The sequence below is a fragment of the Mustelus asterias genome, unplaced genomic scaffold, assembly GCF_964213995.1.
Source record: "Mustelus asterias unplaced genomic scaffold, sMusAst1.hap1.1 HAP1_SCAFFOLD_1451, whole genome shotgun sequence".
Lineage (NCBI taxonomy): Eukaryota > Metazoa > Chordata > Chondrichthyes > Carcharhiniformes > Triakidae > Mustelus > Mustelus asterias.
In genome coordinates this window covers 24,747-37,119 of record NW_027591396.1, presented here as the reverse complement: position 1 = coordinate 37,119, position 12,373 = coordinate 24,747, and positions in this window count along the sequence as shown.

The following is a 12,373-nucleotide window of genomic DNA, read 5'->3' as shown; positions in this document are numbered from 1 at the left end:
CTCTGCCCGAAACCTCTCTCAGTTATTACAATCTGGGACTTGTATCAGTAATCTCTGCCCGAAACCTCTCTCAGTTATTACAATCTGGGCCTGGTATCAGAAATCTCTGCCCTAAACCTCTCTGTTATTACAATCTGGGCCTGATATCAGTAATCACTGCCCGAAACCTCTCTCAGTTATTACAATCTGGACCTTGTATCAGTAATCTCTGCCCTAAACCTCTCTCAGTTATTACAATCTGGGCCTGGTATCAGTAAACTCTGCCCGAAACCTCTCTCAGTTATTACAATCTGGGACTTGTATCAGTAATCTCTGCCCGAAACCTCTCTCAGTTATTACAATCTGGGCCTGGTATCAGTAATCTCTGCCCTAAACCTCCCTCAGTTATTACAATCTGGGACTTGTATCAGTAAACACTGCCCGAAACCTCTCTCAGTTATTACAATCTGGGCCTGGTATCAGTAAACTCTGCCCTAAACCTCTCTCAGTTATTACAATCTGGGCCTGGTATCAGTAATCTCTGCCCTAAACCTCCCTCAGTTATTACAATCTGGGACTTGTATCAGTAAACACTGCCCGAAACCTCTCTCAGTTATTACAATCTGGGCCTGGTATCAGTAAACTCTGCCCCAAACCTGTCTCAGTTATTTCAATATGGGCCTGGTATCAGTAATCTCTGCCCCAAACCTCTCTCAGTTATTACAATCTGGGCCTGGTATCAGTAATCTCTGCCCGAAACCTCCCTCAGTTATTACAATCTGGGCCTGGTATCAGTAATCTCTGCCCGAAACCTCCCTCAGTTATTACAATCTGGGACTTGTATCAGTAATCTCTGCCCGAAACCTCTCTCAGTTATTACAATCTGGGCCTGGTATCAGTAATCTCTGCCCGAAACCTCCCTCAGTTATTACAATCTGGGCCTGCTATCAGTAATCTCTGCCCTAAACCTCCCTCAGTTATTACAATCTGGGCCTGGTATCAGTAATCTCTGCCTGATACCTCTCTCAGTTATTACAATCTGGGCCTTGTATCAGTAATCTCTGCCTGATACCTCTCTCAGTTATTACAATCTGGGTCTTGTATCAGTAAATTCTGCCCTTCAGCTGATTGGAGAATATCATTGTGAATATTACTGAGTTTGGGATGTAATAATTTCCTGCTGTTGCCAATATGACTATTTTTATCATAGTTTCTGGGATCCTCCAGTGTCCCCTCAGCAGCTTTCTGGGCAGTGAGAGGTGACACACCGTTCACTAGCAGAGGGAGTTTTTGGTCCTGTCGCTGTCAATGGGATTTCCCATTGAAGTCACCTCACGCTAGCAGGAAACCAGAGGCAGGGGTACGAGAGCAGAGAATTCCCCACGAGTGAACAGCCGGAGAATCCCGGACATTAGCTCCTTTCCCAGTGATCACTGCACTCAACCCAGTCGCTGTTTATACGCTCAGTTGTCTCAGTGAATACTACATTACACCATGCTGCTGTGGACACTACAATCAACCCTTTCTGAGTTCTCACTGTATTAATACCATGTATGGATTGATATTTCATTGGACCATGTGCTGGGTTAGATGAATATTTATTGATTCTTGTGATGTGGGTGTCACTGGCTAGGTCAGCATTTATTGCCCATTCCTAGTTGCCCTGGAGAAGGTGGTGGTGAGCTGCCGTCTTGAACCCGCTGCTGTCTATGTGGTGTAGGTACACCCACAGTGCAGTTAGGGAGGGAACCTGCTTAAATTATCACTGCATTTAACCATGTCACTCTTTCTAAAAAATAAACTAGACCATGTCTGGGTAATGAATGTGGAGCATGTCTCCATTTCTCTTTACCTCAGCACTGTATCTGTGTATATAACACTTTATACAGTTTCAATGCTATTTATTAGTGTCACAAGTAGGCTTACATTAACACTGCAATGAAGTTGCTGTGAAAGTCCCCTAGTTGCCACACTCCGGTGCTGTTCGGCTTCACTGAGGGAGAATTTAGCACGGCCAATCCACCGAACAGCATGTCTTTCAGACTGTGGGAGGAAATCGGAGCACTCGGAGGAGAGCCAGATTGAGAGAGGCACTGAGCGACAATGTCTGTCCAAATCCTCTTGAAGCCACTTTGCATTTTCCTCACAACTCACATTCCCACCGAGCTTTGTGTCATCCGCAAACTTGGAAATATTACATTAGGTCCCCACATCCAAATCATTGATAAACATTGTGAACATCTGGGAACAAAGTCCAGATCCTTGTGGCACAGCCGGCCGACACAAGACGGAGAAATCATCTGGCCGGGAACACAACAGCGACATTTTTCAGGGAAGCTCGGAGCCAGCTGTGTCTCAGTGGATCATAATCTGACCTCAGAATCATTCCATTGTGGCTTCAGTTACAGCATCAAATTCTCGGCCAGGCTGGAAAACAAATCACTCCTCAAATCCCCAAATAAAACGTTCTGGGATCTGAACTTAAAATGCTGTAACTGATCATGGAGGAAAGAGTGGGGTCTAATAGACACTGAGAAGATAACTTGCATCTGAATCATAGAACGGTGACAGCACAGGAGGCCATTCAGCCCCATCAAGCCAGTGCGACACTCTGCAAGAGCAATGTCACTATTCCCACTCCTCCACCCTTTCCCCGTGACCCTGTAAATATTTCCCATTCAGCTTCCCATTCAACTTCCCCTGGAAGTCCTTGATGGAATCCGCTTCCACCTCACCCTCAGACAGTACATTCCAGATACTGGACACTCACTACGTGAGAAACATTTCCTCATGTTGCCGCTGTCGCCATTTACCTGAATTCAGCATCCTCTGGTTTTCAACCTTTCCCCCAATGTGCCGATTATCTCAAAGCCGATCCTCTCAGTCCCGGGACGTCCCTGCAGGAGTTCCTCAGGGTGAGTGTCCGAGGCCCCAACCATCTTCAGCTGCTCCAACACTGACCTTCCCTCCATCACAAGGTCTGAAGCGCGGATGTTCGCTGATGATTGCACAATGTTCAGCACCATACGCAACTCCTCAGATACTGAAACAGAATATAAGAACATACCAAACAGGTCAGGCAGCATCTGTGGAGAGAGAAACAGATTCTGGGACCAGGGGGACTGAGAGACAGGCAGATTGAGAAAAATATGCACACACACTAACACTCACACTCAGACAGCCTAAAACTAAACAGATATAGAATGGAGGAGGAATCCCTTCTCCCTCTGTAAATAGAGATTAACTCGATTTCTCTTCCAAAAAGACAGCACATCTGGATGGGCAGAATAGTCTCCAATTCTACCCATGGTCCTTTTCTGATCTCCATTCTTCACATCTGCACACGTTGGCTTCAGCTCCAGTTTGTGAATGAAAGCAAACCCCTGTTCATTACAAATCCACTCAGCCTTTTCCCTCTGCTCTCTCCACACACAATCTACAAGACACAAACAGGAAAGATGGATTCCAGGAGAGAAAGGTCACACCTGATCCTCCTCTCAATGGATTCTCTGTCGCCAGAGAGAACATTCCAGCTCCTACAGAAAGTCACAACTGATTAATGTCAGGGACAGAATTGGAATGAATTAGACACAAGAGAGATGAAAGGTTTCTGCTCATCATAAAAAAGCTAAAGAGTCACTCAATATCATTAAGGGAGAGACCTCGCTGGTCTATCTTTGACCCAAGTCACACACTGACTCTGAATGTCCTCACAGCAACTTGGGAATGGACATTTCTAAAGTACTATTCATGGCTTTAGGGTTTCCAAAAGTGTTTCACCGACAATGGAGCGCTTTTGAAATATTGTCAGTGTTATTTAGGAAATAAGCATTGAGTTTAAAAATTGGCAAGCCATGTTGCAGCTTTATAGAACCATTGTTAGGCCGCACTTGGAATATAGTGTTCAATTCTGGTCGCCACACTACTAGAAGGGTGTGGAGGTTTTGGAGAGGGTACAGAAAAGATTTACCAGGATGTTGCCGGGTATAGAGGGCATTAGCTGTGAGGAGAGTTTGTAGAAACTTGGTTTGTTCTCACTGGAATGATGGAGGCAAGGGGGGTGACCTGATAGAAGTCTACAAGATTATGAGAGGCATGGACAGAGTGGATAGTCAGGAGCTATTTCCCAGGGTTGAAGAGTAAATTACTAGGGGGCACAGGTTTAAGGTGCGAGGGACAAGGTTTAAAGGAGATGTACGAGGCAAGTTTTTTACACAGAGGGTGGTGGGTGCCTGGAACTCGCTGCTGGGAGAGGTAGTGGAAGCAGATACAATAATGCGTTTTAAGGGGCGTCTGGAGAAATACAAGAATAGGATGGGAATAGAGGGATATGGTCCCTGGAAGGGGAGGGGGTTTTAGTTCACACATGGTTGGTGCAGGCTTGGAGGGCCGAAGGGCCTGTTCTTATGCTGTAATTTTCTTTATTCTAATTTCAGAGAGAGATATATACAGATACAGAGCCATAGAAAGACAGAAACAGGATGGGATTGTGCTGTACATGTTTCCGAGCTGACATTGAGACACACACGAGATGTACACCAATGATTTGGATGAGGGAACCAAAAATAATATTTCCAAGTTTGCTGATGCCATGAAACTTGTTGGGAATGTGAGGAGTGAGAAGGATGTTAAAATGTTTCACAGTGACTTCAGAAAATTGAGTGAATGGGTAAATGCGTGGCAGATGCTGTATAACGTGGACAAACGTGAATTTAACTACTTTGGACAGAGAAGCAGAATGGCAGAGGATTATTTAAATGGTGATAGATTGGGAAATGTTGATATACAAAGGGACCTGGGTGTCCGAGTACACCAGAGACTGAAAACAAGCATGCAGCTACAGCAAACAGTTAGGAAGGCAAATGATATGTTGGCCTTCATTGCAAGAGAACTTGAGGAAAGGAGCAAGGATGTCTTACTGCAGCTGTACAGGCCCTCGGTGAGACCACACCTGGAATATTGTGGACAGTTTTTGTCTCTGTAACTATGAAATACTGCACTTACCATAGAGGGAGAGCAGCGGAGGCACACCAGACTGATTCCTGGGATGGCAGGATTGTCGTATGAGGAGAGATTGAGTCGACTGGGCCTGTATTCACTGGAGTTCCGAAGAATGAGAGGGGATCGAATTGAAATGTATAAATTCTGACTGGGCTGGAGTGACTGAATACAGGGATGTTGTTTCCTCCAGCTGAGGGGCTGAGGGGGTGGGGAGAGGGGGGGGGGGGGTCGGAGAGGCTGGAACAAGGGCTCACAGACGGTGAAACTTTGCAATATGTTTAATCTGTAGAAACCGATCCATCTCAGTCTGTGAACGATGACTGAGCCTCCACAGCCCTCTGGGATAGGGAATTCCAAAGATTCACCATCCTGGAAGCACATGGAATTCAGGAAAACTTGGCGAGTGGATCGGAAACTGGTTTAGTAATTGGACACAAAGGGTGGTGTTGGAAGGCTGTTTGAGTGGCTGGAGGCCGGTGTCCAGTGGTGCACCACAAGGCTCCGTGCTGGGGGGCTTATTATTGTTACACATAAATGAGACAGATGATAATGTGGGGGCAATGATAAGCAAGGTTCCAGATGACACCAAGATTGGTAGGATGGTTAATAGTGAAGAAGGTTGTAGGTTACAGGAAGATATCGCTGGGTTGGTCAGATAGGCAGAGCAGTGGCAGATGGTATTTGACCCTGATAGGTGCGAGGTGATGCACTTTGGAAGCAGTAACAAGGCAAGGGAGTATTTAATGAGTTGCAGGACACTGGGAAGCTCAGAGGAACATATGGATCTTGGGCAATTATTCACAGATCCCTGAAGGCAGCAGAGCAGGTGAATCAAGTGGTAAAGAAGGCAGATGAGACACTTGCTTTTATCAGTCATGGCGCAGAGTAGAAGAGCAAAGAGTTAATGTTGGAGTTGTACAGAGTGTTGGTTAGGCCACTGCTGGAGTACCGTGTGCAGATCTGGTCACCACACCAGAGGAAGGATATGATAGCACTGGAGGGGGTACAGAGGAGGCTCAGCAGCAAGTTGCCTGGGATGGAGTATTTGAGCTATGAGGAGAGACTGGATAGGTTTGGATTGTTTTCTTTAGAGCAGAGAAGGCTGATTGAGGTGTGTAAGATTATGGGGGGTATGGACAGGGTGAATATGAAACAGCTGTTCCCCTTGGTTGAGGGGTCAATCATGAGGGGACATAGTTTTAGGGCAAAGGGCAGGAGATTCAGAGGAGAGTTGAGAAAAACATTCACTCAGAGGGTGATGGGAATCAGGAAAGTACTGCCTGGGAAGGCAGCGGAGGTCGGAAACCTTACAACCTTTCAAAACCATTTGGATGAGCACTTGAAACATTACACATTCACTCAGATCAGCCATGATCTTATTGAATGGCGGGGCAGGCTCGAGGGGCTAGATGGCCTACTCCTGCTCCTATTTCTTATGTTCTTATGAAACATCACAACATTCAAAGATATGGTACAAGAGATGGAAAATTGGATTAGCACAACTTTAGTGGTAGTTACTGTTGGTGCAGACTCAATGGGTCGAAGGGCCTTTTCTTCACTGCACCACTCTATGACTCTGAGGGAAGAAATTCCTCCTCACAGAAAGCAGAGAGTCGGAATAAATGGGTGCTTGTCTGGTTGGCGGATGGTAACTAGTGGCGTGCCGCAGGGATCAGTACTGGGGCCTCAACTTTTTACCATTTATATAGACGATCTGGAGGAGGGGGCTGAGTGTCGGGTAACAAAGTTTGCAGACGACACAAAGATAAGTGGAAAAGTGAATCGTGTGGAGGGCGTAGAAGGTCTGCAGAGAGATTTGGACAGGCTGAGTGAGTGGGCGAGGATCTGGCAGATGGAGTATAACGTTGACAAATGCGAGGTTATTCACTTTGGAGGAAATAATAGCAAATTGGATTATTATCTAAGTGGAAAAAAATTACAACATGCTGCTGTGCAGAGGGACCTGGGGGTCCTTGTGCATGAGACGCAAAAACCCAGTCTGCAGGTGCAACAGGTGATCAAGAAGGCAAACGGGATGTTGGCCTATATCGCAAGGGGGATAGAATATAAAAGCAGAGATGTCTTGATGCACCTGTACAGGGCATTGGTGAGGCCGCAGCTGGAATACTGTGTGCAGTATTGGTCCCCTTATTTGCGGAAGGATATATTGGCATTGGAGGGAGTGCAGAGAAGGTTCACCAGGTTGATACCAGAGATGAGGGGTGTTGATTATGAGGAGAGACTGAGCAGATTGGGTTTGTACTCGTTGGAATTTAGAAGGCTGAGTGGGGATCTTATAGAGACCTATAAGATAATGAAGGGGCTGGATAGGGTCGAGGTGGGAGAAATTCTTTCCACTTAGAAAGGAAGCTAGAACTAGAGGGCACAGCCTCAAAATAAAGGGGGGTCAGTTTCGGACAGAGTTGAGGAGGAACTTCTTCTCTCAGAGGGTGGTGAATCTTTGGAATTCTCTGCCCACTGAAATGGTGGAAGCTACCTCGTTGAATATGTTTAAATCACGGATAGATGGATTCCTGATCGGTAAGGGAATTAGGGGTTATAGGGATCAGGTGGGTAAGTGGAACTGATCCACTTCAGATCAGCCATGATCTTATTGAATGCGGGGCAGGCTCGAGGGGCTAGATGGCCTTCTCCTGCTCCTATTTCTTATGTCCTTTTCTCAGTCCTAAATGTCCTGCCCCCTTACTCTGCGACTATGCCATGGTTCTAGACACCGCCCCCCCCCCCCCCACCGCCTCCAGCCGGGGGAAACATCCTTCCTGTATCTACTCAGCTCATGTTTGGGGGTTGGGGAGAGTTATAGAACAAAGAGATCGAGGGGTACATGTTCATAGCTTCTTGACAGTGGAGTCACAGGTGGACAGAGTGGTGAAGAAGGCATTCGGCATGCTTGGTTTCATTGGTCAGAACATTGAATACAGGAGTTGGGACGTCTTGTTGAAGTTGTACAAGACATTGTTAAGGCCACGCTTGGAATACTGTGTACAGTTCTGGTCACCCTATTTTAGAATGGATATTATTAAACTAGAAAGAGTGCAAAAACGATTTACTTGGATGCTACCGGGACATGATGGTTTGGGTTTTAAGGAGAGGTTGCACAGACTGGGACTTTTTCCCTGTAGCGTAGAAGACTGAGGGGAGATTGTATAGAGGTCTGTAAAATAATGAGGGGCACAGATCAGCGAGATAGTCAATATCTTCTCCCAAAGGTAGGGGAGTCTAAAACTAGAGGGCATAGGTTTAAGGTGAGAGTGAGAGATACAAAAGGGTCCAGAGGTCAATTCTTTTCACACAGAGGGTGGTGAATGTCTGGAATGAGCTGCCAGGGGCAGTAGCAGGGGCGGGTACAATTTTATGTTTTAAAAAGCATTTAGACAGTTACATGGGTAAGATTGGTATAGAGGGATATGGGCGAAACACAGGCAATTGTGATTAGCTTAATGGTAAAAACTGGGCGGCATGGACAAGTTGGGCCAAAGCGCGTTTCCATGCTGTAAACCTCTATGACTCGACCCTGCTGAGCCCTGTAAGAATTGTCCAAGTTTGAGTGAGGTCACCTCTCATGCTTCTCGAGTGCATAAAGTAAAAGTCCATTTTCTTTCCTCAGAGGACAATCCCTCCATCCCAGGAATTAATGCAGTGAAATGTCATTGAAGTCCCTCTCGGACAAGAATGTCTTTCCTTAGGTAAGAGGATAAAACTGTACACAACACTCCGTGTGTGGTTTCACCACTAATTCAGCCTCTCCCACATCCCCTTGAAGAGTCTACATCCTCCTCACAACTCACACTTCCACCTGCTTTCATGTCATCTGCAAACACGGAAATATTACATTTGATCCCAAACGTCCAAATCAATGATATGGATTGTGAATAGCTGGGCTCCCGAGTACTGATCCTTGTGATAAGCCGCTGGTCACAGCCTGGCACCCTGAAAATGACCCATTTGTACCTAAGCTCTGTTTTCTGTCCGTTAACCATTTCTCAATTCATGCCAGTATTATCAGGGTAAATACGTTGCATCACGGGGATAGGGCCTGGGTGGGAATGTTGTTAGCGCAGGCTCGATGGGCTGTATGGCCTCCTTCTGCACTGTAGGGATTCTATGATTCTAATATGTACATACGTCAGTGAAGGTGGCAGGGCACTTTGACAGAGCAGTAAATGAAGTATATGGTATCCCAGCTTTTATTAATGGAGGAATTGAGGACAAGAGTAAGGAGTTCATATTGAACTTGTATAAGACACTCGTTAAGCCTCATCTGGAGACTGCGCCCAGTTCTGGGCACCGTACTTGAGGAGGAATGTGAAGACATTGGAGAGAGTGCAGAGGAGATTCACAAGAATGATTCCAGGGAATAAGATCCGTAGCTACGAGGGTAGATTGGAGAGGTTGGGACTGTTTTCCTTGGAGAAAAGAAGGCTGAGATGAGACTTGAGAGAGAGATTCAAGATCCAAAGGGGTATCCACAGGTTAAAGAGTGAGAAACTCTTCCCTCTCAAGAGATGGTCATGAACTAGAGGGCACAGATTCTAAATGATGGGGAAATGGATCAGAAGTGAAGTGAGAAAAAGCACTTCATCAAGAGTGTGTTTGGAATCTGGAACAATCTTCCTGAAAGCCTGTTCCAATATTCAATAAGATCCTGGCTGATCTGTGATCTAACTCTCTGTCTCTTAACCCCTTAGACGAAGGAAAATCTATCAACCCCAGGTTTAAAATAATAACAAGTGACTGAGCATCAATAGCCATTTGCAGAAGATTGTTTCAAACTAACTCCACACCATATCTGGCAATGTTTCCATTTCTACAATTCTAAAATTCTAAACTGAGGCTAACATTCAAATATTCCCAAATCCTGGAGTTCCCAGCCAGCAGAAAAACGTGTTCTTTATCAGCCTCTCCCTTTCCCTCATTATTTTCAATGTTTGATTAAATCAGCCCCCAACTTAAATTCCAGCGGTTAAGAATAATGTTTAATCTGCACTGTTCATCAAATGTTCCCAACACAAATACTGTAATGGGCTAAATACAGAGTAAAATTCCCTCTGCTCTGTCCAAGGAATGTTTCAGCACAGATTTTTATTTTGAAGTTTAGGAAAAACAGGAATCAAATTGCTCAGCATCCCAGTGTGGCCTCCTGTTTATTTCAATCAGCCCTTCACATTCAAACATGCAGTTGAAGCTTCGAATACTGTCTGTGGCAGCGTTTGTGGATTCAGTTGTTCTCCTGCTTTTTCACTTGTCTGAAGGATTTGAATTATAGACATTGTTTAATCATTCCTTTCTCTCAGCACATGGAACTTGTGAATCTTCAAGGCAGACAATCTCATGTAATTAACAACAAACTGCATCTTTATTCATCCGTCCATTTCCTATCTCTGAATGGATCACACACATTTCCAGAATGCAGGAAGCTCTCAATGGAAACTGCTTCCAATTATTCCCCAATACAATTGTTCGCACTTGACTGTGAACTACATTCCACTGACATTCCCAAAGCAGCCACAGAAAAGTGACTGGTTATTTTAAACATTGAACCTGAACTATTTGAACTGATGATTCACTCACATTGTACAGAAATGTTGAGTCTGTTTTGATGAGAGTGATCAGATTAACATTGTAACATGAAGACAGCCTCCGTACTGAGATTCACCACATTTCCAACAATTCCGCAATATCAGATCCATTGCTGTGTGTATTGTGCGAATTCAGCTGTGAAATATCTGGACATTTGGAGCTTCCACTGTTTCTGTCATTTCATCATTTATTAAAGTACGTTGTTCTATCCCTTTTAAATCTAAGTTGTGTCAGTTTACATTTCCCTGCACTGAAACCTCTCCACCAGTTTTGTCCATGTACAAAATATGAATAACTCTTTGCAATCTGATGTTTCCAGCGATGCTGCTTACAATGCTGTCTAATGTTTTGTGTCATTGGCAAACCAGGATGTGTAGTATTCAGTCACATTAAATGGTCAATAAATATGTCAATACTGTGTATATATTTCACTGTGTGCGTGTGTGTGTGTGTGTGTGTGTCTGTGTCTCTGTGTGTGTGTGTGTGTCTGTGTGTGTGTGTGTCTGTGTGTGTGTGTGTCTGTGTGTGTGTGTGTGTCTGTGTGTGTGTGTCTGTGTGTCTCTGTGTGTGTCTCTGTGTGTGTGTGTGTGTGTGTGTCTCTCTGTGTGTGTGTCTCTGTGTGTGTGTGTCTCTGTGTGTGTGTGTGTGTGTCTCTCTGTGTGTGTGGGTGTGTGTGTGTGTGTGTGTGTGTGTGTGTCTCTGTGTGTGTGTGTGTCTCTGTGTGTGTGGGTGTGTGTGTGTCTGTGTGTGTGTGTGTGTGTCTGTGTGTGTGTCTCTGTGTGTGTGTGTCTCTGTGTGTGTTTGGGTGTGTGTGTGTCTGTGTGTGTCAGCATGCATGTGTCTCTGTGTGTGTGTGTGTGTGTGTCTGTGTGTCTGTGTCTGTGTCAGCATGCATGTGTCTCTGTGTGTGTGTGTGTGTGTGTGTGTGTGTGTGTGTGTGTGTGTCTGTGTGTGTGTGTCTGTGTGTCAGCATGCATGTGTGTCAATGTATTTGAATCTCAAATATGTGCAGTTGGAGGCCATTTGACCCATCGAGCCTGCTCCCCCACTCAAACAGATCTTGACAAACACACACACACACACACACAGACGCACACACAGAGATACAGACACACACACACACACACTCATAGACACACACGCACTGACAAAGAGAGAGACACACAGTCACTCACGGACACACACACACAGAGACACAAACACACACTCACGGACACACACGCACACACGCAGAGAGACACAAACACACACTCACAGACACACATGCACAAAGACACAGAGAGAGACACACACACACAGGCACACACTCACTCACAGACACACGCAGAGAAACACAATCACACACACAGAAACACACAATGAAATAGACACTTGCACACACTTAGAAACTGTCTCTCTCTCTCTCTCTCTCTCTCACACACACACACACACACACACACACACACAGACACACACACACACACAGAAATACAAAAACATAAGCGCACCGACACTCTCATTCCTATTTCTGTTTTACTCCTCAATGCCCCAACTAAAAAGTACTGGGATCTGAGCTTGAAATGCTGGAACTGATCATGGAGGAACGAGTGGGGCCTAATAGACACTGAGAAGTTAACTTGTGTGTGAATCATAGAATGGTGACAGCACAGGAGGCCATTCAGCCCGTCGAGCCTGGATCGACACACTGCAAGAGCAGTTTCACTATTCCCAATCCTCCACCCTCTCCCCGTAACCCTGTCAATATTTTCCCTTCAGCTTCCCATTCAATTTCCTCTTGATGGAATCTTCTCCC